The following is a 13,134-nucleotide window of genomic DNA, read 5'->3' on the forward strand; positions in this document are numbered from 1 at the left end:
ATAGAGTAAGCGCCCGTCGATCCAATAAGAGATTGATGGTTGGTGAATTTGCATGTCCGCTACTCTCGTCGTTGTTCCAATAGAGTAAGCGCCCGTCGATCTAATAAGAGATTGATGGTTGGTGAATTTGCATGTCCGCTACTCTCGTCGTTGTTCCAATAGAGTAAGCGCCCATCGATCTAATGAGAGATTGATGATTGTTGAACTGGCATGTCAGCTACTCTCGCCGTTGTTCCAAAAGAGTCAGCGTTCATCGATCTAGAGAGATTGAAGATTTTTTGAGTTCGCATGTCCACTACTCTCGTCGTTGTTCCAATAGAGTAAGCGCCCATCAATCTAATAAGAGATTGATGGTTGGTGAATTTGCATGCCCGCTACTCTCGTCGTTGTTCCAATAGAGTAAGCGTCCGTCGATCTAATGAGAGATTGATGGTTGGTGAATTTGCATGTCCGCTACTCTCGTCGTTGTTCCAATAGAGTAAGCGCCCGTCGATCCAATAAGAGATTGATGGTTGGTGAATTTGCATGTCCGCTACTCTCGTCGTTGTTCCAATAGAGTAAGCGCCCGTCGATCTAATAAGAGATTGATGGTTGTTGAACTGGCATGTCCGCTACTTTCGCCGTTGTTCCAATATAGTAAGCGTTCATCGATCTAAAGAGAGATTGATGATTTTTTGAGTTCGCATGTTCGCTACTCTCGTCGTTGTTCCAATAGAGTAAGCGCCCGTCCATCTAATAAGAGATTGATGGTAGATAAATTGGCATGTCCACTACTCTCGCCGTTGTTCCAATAAAGAAGCATCAATCGATGTACTGAGAGATTGAGGGTTGATGAATTGGCTTGTCCGCTACTCTTGCAGTTGTTCCAATAGAGTAAGCGCCCATCGATTAAATGAAAGATTAATGGTTTTGAATTGATATGCCCGCAACTTTCGTCGTTGTTCCAGTAGAGTAAGTGCTCATCGATCTAATAATTGGTTTGGCCTCAGAAAAATTCGTGATAAACTGTAATTTTTGGCTGCCGTATTCGGCATCCCTACTTTACTTTATGGTAACCTAAACTCTTAACTTCTAATTTTAAATTTGTCTAGTTTTTGTTGGTTCATATTGTTCGTGCCCTCCAGTTGGATCAGCCGCCTTGCTTTTAGCTCCTATCATTTCCCACGTGGTATTTTTCTGTTTTATTCGTTTTTGAATATTTACTTTTCTATTTTTACTAATAAATATGGTATATGTTAATGTAGCAATTAAGGATGTTGTTGAAAAATTTCAGTATGTGTTCCAGAATAAAGGGCATGGATTTAAGGTTTCGAGGATATCGGGCAATTGGCCAGGGCCTATTTTTGGAGATCCTGGAGTTGCTGCCAGGTATTTTGTCAGAGTTGCTACCAGAAGTTGGCCTTTGGAATTGCTTCCAGGAGCTGATCAACACATCCTAAAATATAAAGCCTCAGCTCTGGCTGAAATGCTAGTGGATGAGTCATAGAAAGAAGTTTGGCAAATAATGGCTGACTGCGACCTAGCAGGTGCGTAGATTGCCTTAAACCCGTTTGTGATAGCTTTCCCTTTCTATGTATTTATTTCAGTAAACTATGTATTAGACAGATATCGCATTTGTTTTTTCCTAAAAATATACGTTTTTTTTAATAATATAGTGCCTTTCCACTGTTCAAGTCTTCAGCTGCAAAGAAAATTATGATAATGGTCCAAAAGTGTCTATCTTTACATTTCCTGAAGATGAAAAATCAAAAGCACAATGAACTCACAGGCTCCTTTGTAGGATTTCAAGTCAAGCAAAGGCTCAAGAGTATGTACAGCTATTCAATAATTTTCTTGAAGAGATAATATTCTTAGAATTTTCAATTTGAATTTATCGTCTGAATTTATTAATAATTTTATTAAAAAGATAATATTCTTAGAATTTTCAATTTGAATTTATCGTCTGAATTTATTAATAATTTTATTGAAAAGATAATATTCTTAGAATTTTCAATTTGAATTTATCGTCTGTGTGTATTACATCTTAACATCTTCTGTATTTCTTTCAGTAAATTATGTATTAGACAGAAATCACATTTGTTTTTTCGTAAAGATATATTTTTTTTAATAATATAGTGCCTTTCCGCTGTTCAAATCTTCAACTGCAAAGGAAATTATGATAATGGTCCAAAAGTGTTTATCTTAAAATTTCCTGGAGATGAAAAATCAAAAATAGAATGAACTCACAGACTCATTCATGGGATTTCAAGTCAATCAAGGGCTCAATAGTAAGTACAGCTATTCAATAATTTTCTTTAAAAGATAATATTCTTAGGATTTTTAATTTGAATCTATCGTCTGTATTTCTTTCAGTAAATTGTGTATTAGACAGAAATCGCATTTGTTTTTTTCGTAAAAATATACTTGTTTTAATAATATAGTGTTATTCCACTGTTCAAGTCTTCAGCTGCAAAGGAAATTATAATAATAGTCCAAAAGTGTCTATCTTTACATTTCCTGAAGATGAAAAATAAAAAAGCACAATGAACTCACAGGCTCCTTCGTAGGATTTCAAGTCAATCAAAGGCTCAATAGTAAGTACAGCTATTCAATAATTTTCTTTAAAATGTAATATTCTTAGAATTTTCAATTTGAATTTATTGTCTGTATTTTCATCTTAACATCTTCTGTATTTTTTTCAGTAAATTATGTATTAGACAGAAACCGCATTTTTTTTATTGAAAAAATATACTTTTTAATAATATAGTGCCCTTCCACTGTTCAAGTCTTTAGCTGCAAAGGAAATTATGATAATGGTCCAAAAGTGTCTATCTTTAAATTTCTGGAAGTTGAAAAATCAAAAGCACAATGAACTCACAGGCTCCTTCGTAGGATTTCCAAGTCAAATAAAGGCTCAAAAGTAAGTACAGCTATTCAATAATTTTCTTAAAAGATAATATTTATACAATTTTCAATTTGAATTGATATTTGAATGTATAAATGCAGTCTGTTATCAGCTTTCAACAGTGAATAATTTAATTAGTAGCAGTTTGAATTGTTTCTCTTATTTTTTCTTTGTTTAGCTTAAAATTTTAGAATGTGTTTTAAATTTATTAATAAATTAAAAGATTGGTTATATATCGGCACTTAACTATTTACAAAAATGTTTAGGAACAACATAATGCATACTTAAAGTATAATTTTAATTATGTTTAATATTTTTTCTTGTTACAAGTTAATTTTGTAGTTTTAACATTGAAATTTTTTAATTGCAGTTATTAAACCAACTTTATAACCAAAAAGTAAATATATGTACAAACATCATAAATGAAATTCATTCATTTTTAAAACACACATTAAAGAAAAAAATGATAATGCAGTGATTTTAATTTGTGAACTTTTATCTACATCCTAAAAATAATTATATATATATTTTCATCGTTAGTTCATTCTAATTTATCTTCTACGCTTTTCCAGGTCCGTGAACTGCACTTCAGAGAAGAAGAAGTTATAAGAAATATGGAATATTTTCATGAAGAAAGTGGCTGTGTTCTATAATGTATTTTTATGCATTTTATTGTAAAATATATATAATATAGTTAATTACCCAGGATACCAGCATAGCAGGATATCTTTTGATTTGAATTTTTCTTCTTGTGAGAGCTTGTATACTTTTTCGGTAACAAACGTATATTATAGTTTATGGAAGAAAATTGAGTAAAGATTGGGGGTGTGGGAAAAATTGTGGAAGTGGACGAATATGAATTCGGTAAGCGAAAGTATAATAGAGGTCATAGAGTTGAGGGTCAGTGGGTTTTTGGTGGTTTTCAGAGGAGATCTGGTCGTACGTTTCTTGTTGTTGTCCACGATAAAACAGCTGAAATGTTGGCTGCTTGCATATAGGGATTGCAATATCGGACCAAAAGTTCAATTTTGGTATTTGGTATTTTTTTATATCTTTTTTATAATTGATTTTTTTATTTTATTTAGAGTTATTCTTATTCATTATTATGGCTTATTATTTATGAGTATAAATATATATATAATAAATCTGAAAAATATTTTGAACCGTAAAGTATGATATGCAAATACAATGTGAATAACAAACTCACCAATTTAAAAAATATCGAAATTGTATGCACTTTCTTCACAATTACAACCTTGTTTTCACAGATATGAATATCAGACTACGAATCCTGCGGATGTGCAGTACAAGGAGCTGTAATAGGATAGTTTTGACCCGCCTCCTTGGATGATTGCGGACACTTCTCTTGGTGGTACTTTGTATTCAAAGTCTAATTAATTTCGCACGTTAAGGAGACATGAAAACAAAAACGTATACTATTTCGCTATGTTGGCGATCCTTGAACATATAGTGGAGACAATTTAAAAAAATTTCTAGTAAATACCGAAAAAACGGTATTTAAACTTGTGAATACCGGTATTACAAAATTGTACAAATGGCACAAAATACCGGTATTCGGTATCCCGATATACCGGTATTGCAATCCCTACTTGCATAAAACAGTGGGTTGAATCGAGTACGGTTATTTATATTGGTTACTGGAAGGCATATGATAATTTAGGTAAGGAAGGTTACAAGCACTTGAAAGTTAGCCACATATTGCATTTTGTTCAGCCGGAAGATTTCGTTAATGGAGTTCCTGTTGTCCACACAAATCATGCGGAATATTGTCGAAAAGTTCTTGCCATTATATAATCGTCAAGGTGATTTCCAACTTTATTTGGCAATGTTCTTTTTTAATAGATCTTGCAGTAACAAAACAGTCCATGTTTTTAATAAATTCTTAGAAATTACAGACATTCCTTGGGAAGAATATTCCATTAAAGTCTTATAAATAAGGGCTATTCTATAAGGGAGGTTAATAAGGGCTATTCTACAAGGGAGGTTAATTTGCAAAACCATAGTTATGAAAAAAACGAAAAAAATATATATAATAATAAAATGACAAAAAATTATTAATTAAACTGTATTTTTATATGATTTTCTAAGGAGCAACTCACCTATACAGCTATTAACTTTTATAAAATATGCTTTCAAAAAGAAAAAAATATGACTGTTTTCATGTTTCACACCGAACTTTAGTGGTATACGTAGTCATCAGAACACATTCTGCATAAAATTGAGAAACTATTTAAAAAAATCGGAGCAAAAAATAATTCGTCTTCATCACCTTATTTAATATTAATTATAAAAATAAATTCTTTCATTTGGAAAATATCTTTAAAAAATGAAGGGGGCAGTGCCATCCCCTGAATTAAAAAATCTCTTGTTTTTTAAATCACTTTATTCGAATCTTTTTCTAAAATATTTAAAGAAATGAAGGGTATGAGTTCAGTGGGGGCTACGCCAACTCCTGAGTTAATAAATTCTCGTGTATTTTGTAAATACTAGGATTAAGTCTACCATAGCCTGACAAGCCGGTCAAGACACTAACTACACACTAAATACGCATTATTGGCGATTTCTTGGCGAAACAAAAATGGGGCCAATAGGCAGTATACGTGAGCTGCTCCACGTATTGTATTGTTATTCCTTATATTTAACTCATTTCGGAAATTTCTGCTTTCAATTGTGCATTTATTTAGTGTCGTTATAGGCCAATTATTTAATGCATGTCAAATCATTGAGGTCAGTGATCCCAGGATGGCCGAACTTGTAAGAAGTGATACTGGCTGTAAACTTGTTTCGGGGATCGTGATTAATTGAAATATTTAGTTGGGTTCGATTGTAAGAGATGTCGTGTCGTGTGACATCATGTCGTGTGACATCAGAGCTCCTGGTAAGCACCCAAAGAAAGAAACATTCGAGTCCTTTTTCTTCGGTGGCGATGTTCGAGTGAAGTCGGACGTGGTTTATGTAGCCCCTTTACGTAGCCTTTTTTTAGGCTTAGCCATGTTTTGGCGTCTCCATCTCAAGTGAACCCTGATCCTAATTAAATCTTATACCATTTCTGTAAATATTGAAATGTTTGTTTAAGTATATGTAGTCTTAATAAAATAATTGTTTGCCTATTTCTGATATTATGATTCCCTTTTTTCAAATAAAATCCACTTTACCCCTAGACGCCGTCTTACATATATACTTTGGGGAACGGGGATGTGCACTTCGTAGCTATTTGTTTTATATTTCAATTAGAATTTTAATTATTTAAAAATTAAGCGGAATTTATGTCACCTTCTCTCCGAATTTCCGAAAATGTCACTGCATGAAACTCTGTTTTATAACATTTTAAGATCTAAAAAATTCACCTTTTTAATGTTACCAATTCTATTTCTATTTCTCATAATAAAGATGAATATGTGTGCCTGAGTATATATATTAATGCTATACAACGTAAATGTTTGACTTAGAAAACATGGCTTCTATGTATTTTCAAAGGTAGTAAAGTGCACTTTTAAATAATTTGATATTATAATTAAAATGTTAGCTAATTAAAAACTAAGTAAAGTTTCGATACTTTATCATCTTAATTTACGTAGATATTAATGCACAAAACATTTTGAACAGTTATATAATGTAAAAAAAATTATCTTTAATTTAGTTGTTAGTAATTTTTTTTCTGAATGTTAACAATTTAAAATAATTTTGCATGAAATTTGATTTTTGCATTGAAATTGTTACTGTTTCCATTATTTCATCAAATTAATTGCATTAGTTTCTTCCATTGCTGAAAGTGAAGGAACAAGGATTCTGTTTAATATTTATGTAGTTTACACAGAGAAATATATAGGAAAGCTTCAGTAAAGCAAAAATAAGAAGACAGATGAACCAGACAGTTATGTTTTTAATAGCACTATGATGTTGTGGGGTTTAACCTCATTTTAATGGGTTTTATTATACAGGGTGTCTCAAAAACCTTGACCGAGGCTTTTATTCCTTAAATATTGATCACAAACATATACTGTAAATTACAAAGTTGCGTAAAAAAAGGTGCAAAATGTTATGAAATCGATTAAAATTTTCAGGGGATTAAACTTTAAAAAATACAAAATTTAAGTTTTTATACGGACCCCGTACAAAAAAATTCCCAATGAGTAAAACGTGCCCCATACTCTAATAAGGTCATGTACAAAATTTCAGAATTTTATCATGAAAAACTCTTTTGTAAGAATTTCTGTGTTTTGTAATACAAATTTTTAAAATTTACTTTTATGATTATTTAGTAGTGGCGCATTCAATATTCCTTTTAATAGGTCTGAAAACATACGGGGTCGCTGCTACGCAATAAAAAAAAGAAAAACCTGAAATCATGTCATGTCTTTCCTTTAAATTCTCGAATACAGGTTTGCAAAGAAATATTTAAAAAGGTCTTCTTTTAATTTTCAAACAAAACTTTCTTTTCAGTTAAGCTTATATTGATAAATTGAAATGAAGTCTTATAACAAAATTCTGTTATCTTTTACACGATCGTTTATATATTGAAATCGAAAGGACAAGCAATAACATGTGGGAAAGCTTTCATCTTCTCATTCCTTCAGGGAATGTTGTCCAGGATATTTCTTGTGGAAGTTATCTTGAACAGAGTTTTTAGTTTAGTTTAGTTACATTAACGTCCCGTTTTTAAAGCAACACCAGGTATTTTACTCACCAGGTATACCTCGTATACACCAGGTATACCTCGATGACGACACCTGAGTAACACCCCTCTCCAAACTGTCACACCACACCAACGGGAGGATACCTTGAACATAGATATGATATGTTAGGGAACATTAACAATTTATCAGTTAAGCTTATAGTGATACATTAAAATGAAACTTAATTACAAAATTCTGTTATATTCTATACTATCGTTTAGATACTGAAATCGAAAAGACAAGCAATAACATGTGAGAAAACTCTCATCTTATCATTCCTTCAGAGAATGCTAACCAGGATATCAATATATATCCTGTGCATCAATATATATATCCCATATAGGATATCAAATAGCTTATTTTCCATATAATTTTAATTTCTTTCCAATTAATGTGCTTGTTGATTATAGCTAATGATGGCTGAAATGATATCGACTTCGTTCTACAAGAAGAATGCTGACAGAAAAATGAGGGTGATGGTGTTATTGTCATATTATAAAATTCAATAAATTCGATGATAGTCAAAATTTGAAAGAAAAAAGTAACCATGTATTAAGTAAAGCAAAAAATATGTTGTAAAATATTAATTTTGCAATATATTTGCTAAATTTTTCAATGGATCCCTATAAATTGATTACAACTTAAATTGCATTATTGTAGAATTTTTCTCACGTTTTTAAAGGCTATTTTCATACTTTACCGACATATGAAAACATATGGAGTTAAAATATATTTTAAGGCTGATAAATTCATTAAAAAAATTTATTGATAATACTTACTTTAATTTCAGTTTAAAAAATGTAGTATTTCAATTTTCTTCTAATTTCTGTTTTAATCATTTTCTTTTAAGCCATTTCTTAAAATATAGGAAGTAAGAAATGCAGGGTTTAATAAAAAACGGAAGAAATTTTTATCATGAAATGGTTGAATAAAAGTAAATGCGTCCATTCTTGTGTCTGCGAGTTAATTAAAGTTAATTGAAAAGGAAATTTTATACAGTGTAGTTTATACATATTTTATACATATTTTTCGGTGCATTTTGTAAGCCTCGTTTACTCTAAAAAAATTTGCTCAATATCTTGAATTTCTCGTGTTTTCTTTTAAAAACTTTGAAAGTAATTTAAAATATCCTAAGATAGTTATGTCCTGATTTGCGTAAAATTATCCTTAATGTTAAAATGAATGAAAACTAAATTATGCTGCAGAAAAATAATTCAAAAATTGAATATTGAAATAAACAGAAAATGAAATAATTTTGCAAAGGCAGTTGCAACACGTTAAGGAGCTTACTAAATATAAAAATTATCGTTTTCATATATTCGAAATATAAAAATAAAGTGATCGGTTTCACAGATTGGCAGTATGTATATGTTAGGTCATAATATAGTTAATGGGTTATTAAAAATGATTACTGTTGAATTACAACCAATTAATCATATTGTTCATATTTATATGTGGAATATACTTGCATTTCCTTAATTTAACTCCATAGAAAGAAAACATATTTTTGCTGCTCGTGAAAATGGCCTTCATGTTAAGTAACCAAAGACTGTCTCTTTAGAATATATAGTAGAAAATTAGCAATGATATAAATTTGTATAAATTTAAAGTAAATAAATAAAAAATTATAAGTAATAAATAAATAATAGAATAATAAAAATATATAAATTGTATAACTTTAATAAAAAGGCAGGAAAATGCTAAAAAGCGATAACATTTTATGGGAATTCACAAATTAAAATTCTACAGATCGATCATGATATGTTTGATCTTATAGTTGAATATTTGCATTTGAAGTAAGCATAATTGGTGATATATGAATATCACCAATGTTGCATTTCATGAGCTGTATTAAGAGAGGCATATTATAAAATCTTTCTAACTAACGGACACCCTAGCATTGAACTTGCTACCGGACGATCAGAGTAAAATTCAGATCGATACCTTTCTTGGTGACAGTCCATTGTCTTAGTTTGGAGATTTAAAATGCCAATTTGCATCATTTTTTTAAATCTCTCTCGAATAATCGTACAAGAAAAATGATTTCATCTTTTGTTAAAAAAAACAAAAACAAAAAAAACAAAAAACGCAGGACAGCGCCCATGGTCAAAGCATTCCGAGACCATTTACCCAGAATTGCTACGAAGTAACCACTGGACTACGCCTGCGACAGCAACGAGAGGCTAAAAAAGAGTATTTGAATCATTTTACCATCGATAAATTCATTGGCACATTCTGCCATCTGGTGGCGGTATTCGCAAATAGTTGCGCCGTTTTAATGAAGGAATTATTTAATATAGACTGCGAATTTGCGAATCCAAGAGAAATGATTAAAATTGTGTTTGACATTTGTTTAACTGTAAGCACAAAAATATAGCAAACCGTTACGGACATAGAAGCTAAAGAAGTGAACTAACTCTTTAAAGCTAAATGATTAATAAGAACCAAAGGAATATATTCTTTATATGTTGGAGCTTTTATCTTCAAAATTAATTTTGCTTCCGAATAAATCAAAAGTTTTGAGCTAAAAATGACCGTTTAATTCTACTTCCGTCTACTTCGTTGTTGATAACAGGCTAGTATCGAACCTGAGTCCGTTTAGGTGCCCTTTCGATTATTTAAAAATTAAATGACAAAAAAAGCGAAAGCTTAGAAAAAGAAAATATTATTTGTATTAGAAACAATCCCCTAGAATTTAAGAATATAAAAACGTAGGACTGCGCCAGTGGTCGAAGTGTTGTTCAGTTGAAAGTTGAATCGCGAAGTAACCACACGGCCATACCTACGTGAATGCGAATTCTCATTTTAATTACATAAAGATAAAAAAAAAATGATAACATGCTGCCATCTACCGATAGAAAATATAAATAATTCAGGCGTTTACGATACTTTTTCTGTTAACAACAGACAATGGCTCGCATTACGGTTTATTAATGAATTATTTTATATAATGAATGAATTAATGAGCTCTCTCTTCCTCCTTTTTCAATCATGCTACGGAGCATTGGAGGGGAGATTTAAAAAAATGCGCATATGCCTCTGCGCCGTTTTGGGAGTTAGAGGGACAGACAGACAAAATTGCTTTGCTTTTATCTAGAAAATGAAGTGAAAATAAGTGTATGTCCTAGAGTTACTAACCTGCTTTGGTACTGAATTATATTCTTAGGGAGAAATGAAGCATGGAAGTTTTCTTTTTTAAAATTAGTATTCTTAATAGCAGAAAATACCTTACAATATTATTACAGTATTTTAAGAGCCAAGTTCCCGCACATGCGCAGAATCTATTAATATTCTTAGCATTGTGCTTTTAAAACCAGATTTACACAATACTTAAAACTTATTGCCGAGTCGTAATGAGAATCTTTGACCCTTCAGAAGCTCTCGAGGTACGAGTCTTGGTGGCTAGATCGGCAGGCTGTGTCATTGTATTTTGCTGGTCTTCTGTTCGAAACTCGAGATCGAAAAATAATTTATAATTTTTCTTTTTGTTAAATAAATTTTATCTATATTTCTCCATTATTCATAGAGTTACTATTAATCATTCCAAATCCTATATTTCAAAACAATATTATAAATTTAAAATATTTCTATATTTTATCGGAATTTTAAGAGTCAAGTTCCCGCACAGGCGCAGAATCTATTAATATTATTAGCAATGTGCTTTTAAAACCAGATTTACACAATACTTAAAACTTATTGCCGAGTCGTAATGAGAATCTTTGACCCTTCAGAAGCTCTCGAGGTACGAGTCTTGGTCTCTAGATGGGCAGGGTGTGTCATTGTGTTTTGCTGGTCTTCTGTTCGAATCTCGAGATCGACAAATAATTTTATAATTTTCTTTTTTTAAAATAAATTTTATCTATATTTCTCCATTATTCATAGAGTTATTATGAATCATTCCAAATCATATATTTCAAAATCATATTTTAAATTTAAAATATTTCTATATTTTATCGGAATTTTAAGAGTCAAGTTCCCGCACAGGCACAGAATCTATTAATATTCTTAGCATTGTGCTTTTAAAACCAGATTTACACAATACTTAAAACTTATTGACGAGTCGTAATGAGAATCTTTGACCCTTCAGAAGCTCTCGAGGTACGAGTCTTGGTCTCTAGATCGGCAGGGTGTGTCATTGTATTTTGCTGGTCTTCTGTTCGAATCTCGAGATCGACAAATAAGTTTATAATTTTTCTTTTTTTCAAATAAATTTTATCTATATTTCTCCATTATTCATAGAGTTACTATGAATCATTCCAAATCATATATTTCAAAACAATATTATAAATTTAAAATATTTCTATATTTTATCGGAATTTTAAGAGTCAAGTTCCCACACATGCGCAGAATCTATTAATATTCTTAGCATTGTGCTTTTAAAACCAGATTTACACAATACTTAAAACTTATTGCCGATTCGTAATGAGAATCTTTCACCCTTCAGAAGCTCTCGACGTACGAGTCTAGGTGGCTATATCGGCACGGTGTGTCATTGTATTTTGCTGGTCTTCTGTTCGAATCTCGAGATCAAAAAATAATTTATTATTTTTCTTTTTGTTAAATAAATTTTATCTATATTTCTCTATTATTCATAGAGTTACCATGAATCATTCGAAAACATATATTTCAAAACCATATTTTAAATTCAAAATATTTCTATATTTTATCGGAATTTTAAGAGTCAAGTTCGCGCACATGCGCCGAATCTATTACTATTCTTAGCATTGTGCTTTTAAAACCATATTTACACAATACTTAAAACTTATTGCCGAGTCGTAATGAGAATCTTTGATCCTTAAGATGCTCTCGAGTTACGAGTCTTGGTGGCTAGATCGGCTGGGTGTGTCATTGTGTTTTGTTTGTCTTCTGTTCGAATCTCTAGATCGACAAATAATTTACAATTTTTCTTTTTTTTTAAATAAATTTTATCTATATTTCTAAATTATTCATAGAGTTACTATGAATCATTCCAAATCATATATTTCAAAACAATATTATAAATTTAATATATTTCTATATTTAATCGGAATTTTAAGAGTCAAGTTCGCGCACATGCGCAGAATCTATTAATATTCTTAGCATTGTGCTTTTAAAACCAGATTTACACAATACCTAAAACTTATTGCCGAGTCGTAATGAGAATCTTTGACCCTTCAGAAGCTCTCGTGGTACGAGTCTTGGTGGCTAGATCGGCAGGGTGTGTCATTGTATTTTGCTGGTCTTCTGTTCGAAACTCGAGATCGAAAAATAATTTTATCATTTTTCTTTTTTTCAAATAAATTTTATCTATATTTCTCCATTATTCATAGAGTTACTATGAATCATTCCAAATCATATATTTTAAAAATATATTTTAAATTTAAAATATTTCTATATTTTATCGGAATTTTAAGAGTCAAGTTCGCGCACATGCGCAGAATCTATTAATATTCTTCGCATTGTGCTTTTAAAACCAGATTTACACAATACTTAAATCTTATTGCCGAGTCGTAATGAGAATCTTTGACCCTTCAGAAGCTCTCGAGGTACGAGTCTTGGTGGCTAGAACGGCAG

At 31.1% G+C, this 13,134-nt stretch overlaps 1 long non-coding RNA gene across 1 annotated transcript; it reads left to right on the forward strand.

Annotated features, from left to right (window-relative positions):
- The first annotated feature begins 291 nt into the window (after positions 1 to 291).
- On the forward strand, positions 292 to 5,925 carry LOC129963652 (uncharacterized). The gene is made up of 6 exons (XR_008784004.1): positions 292 to 1,526; positions 1,656 to 1,807; positions 2,116 to 2,267; positions 2,421 to 2,573; positions 2,747 to 2,899; positions 3,457 to 5,925. It is a non-coding gene; the product is annotated as an uncharacterized LOC129963652 (long non-coding RNA).
- Positions 5,926 to 13,134: the final 7,209 nt, after the last annotated feature.

The sequence above is a fragment of the Argiope bruennichi genome, chromosome 3 (genome assembly GCF_947563725.1).
Source record: "Argiope bruennichi chromosome 3, qqArgBrue1.1, whole genome shotgun sequence".
Taxonomy (NCBI): Eukaryota; Metazoa; Arthropoda; class Arachnida; order Araneae; family Araneidae; genus Argiope; species Argiope bruennichi.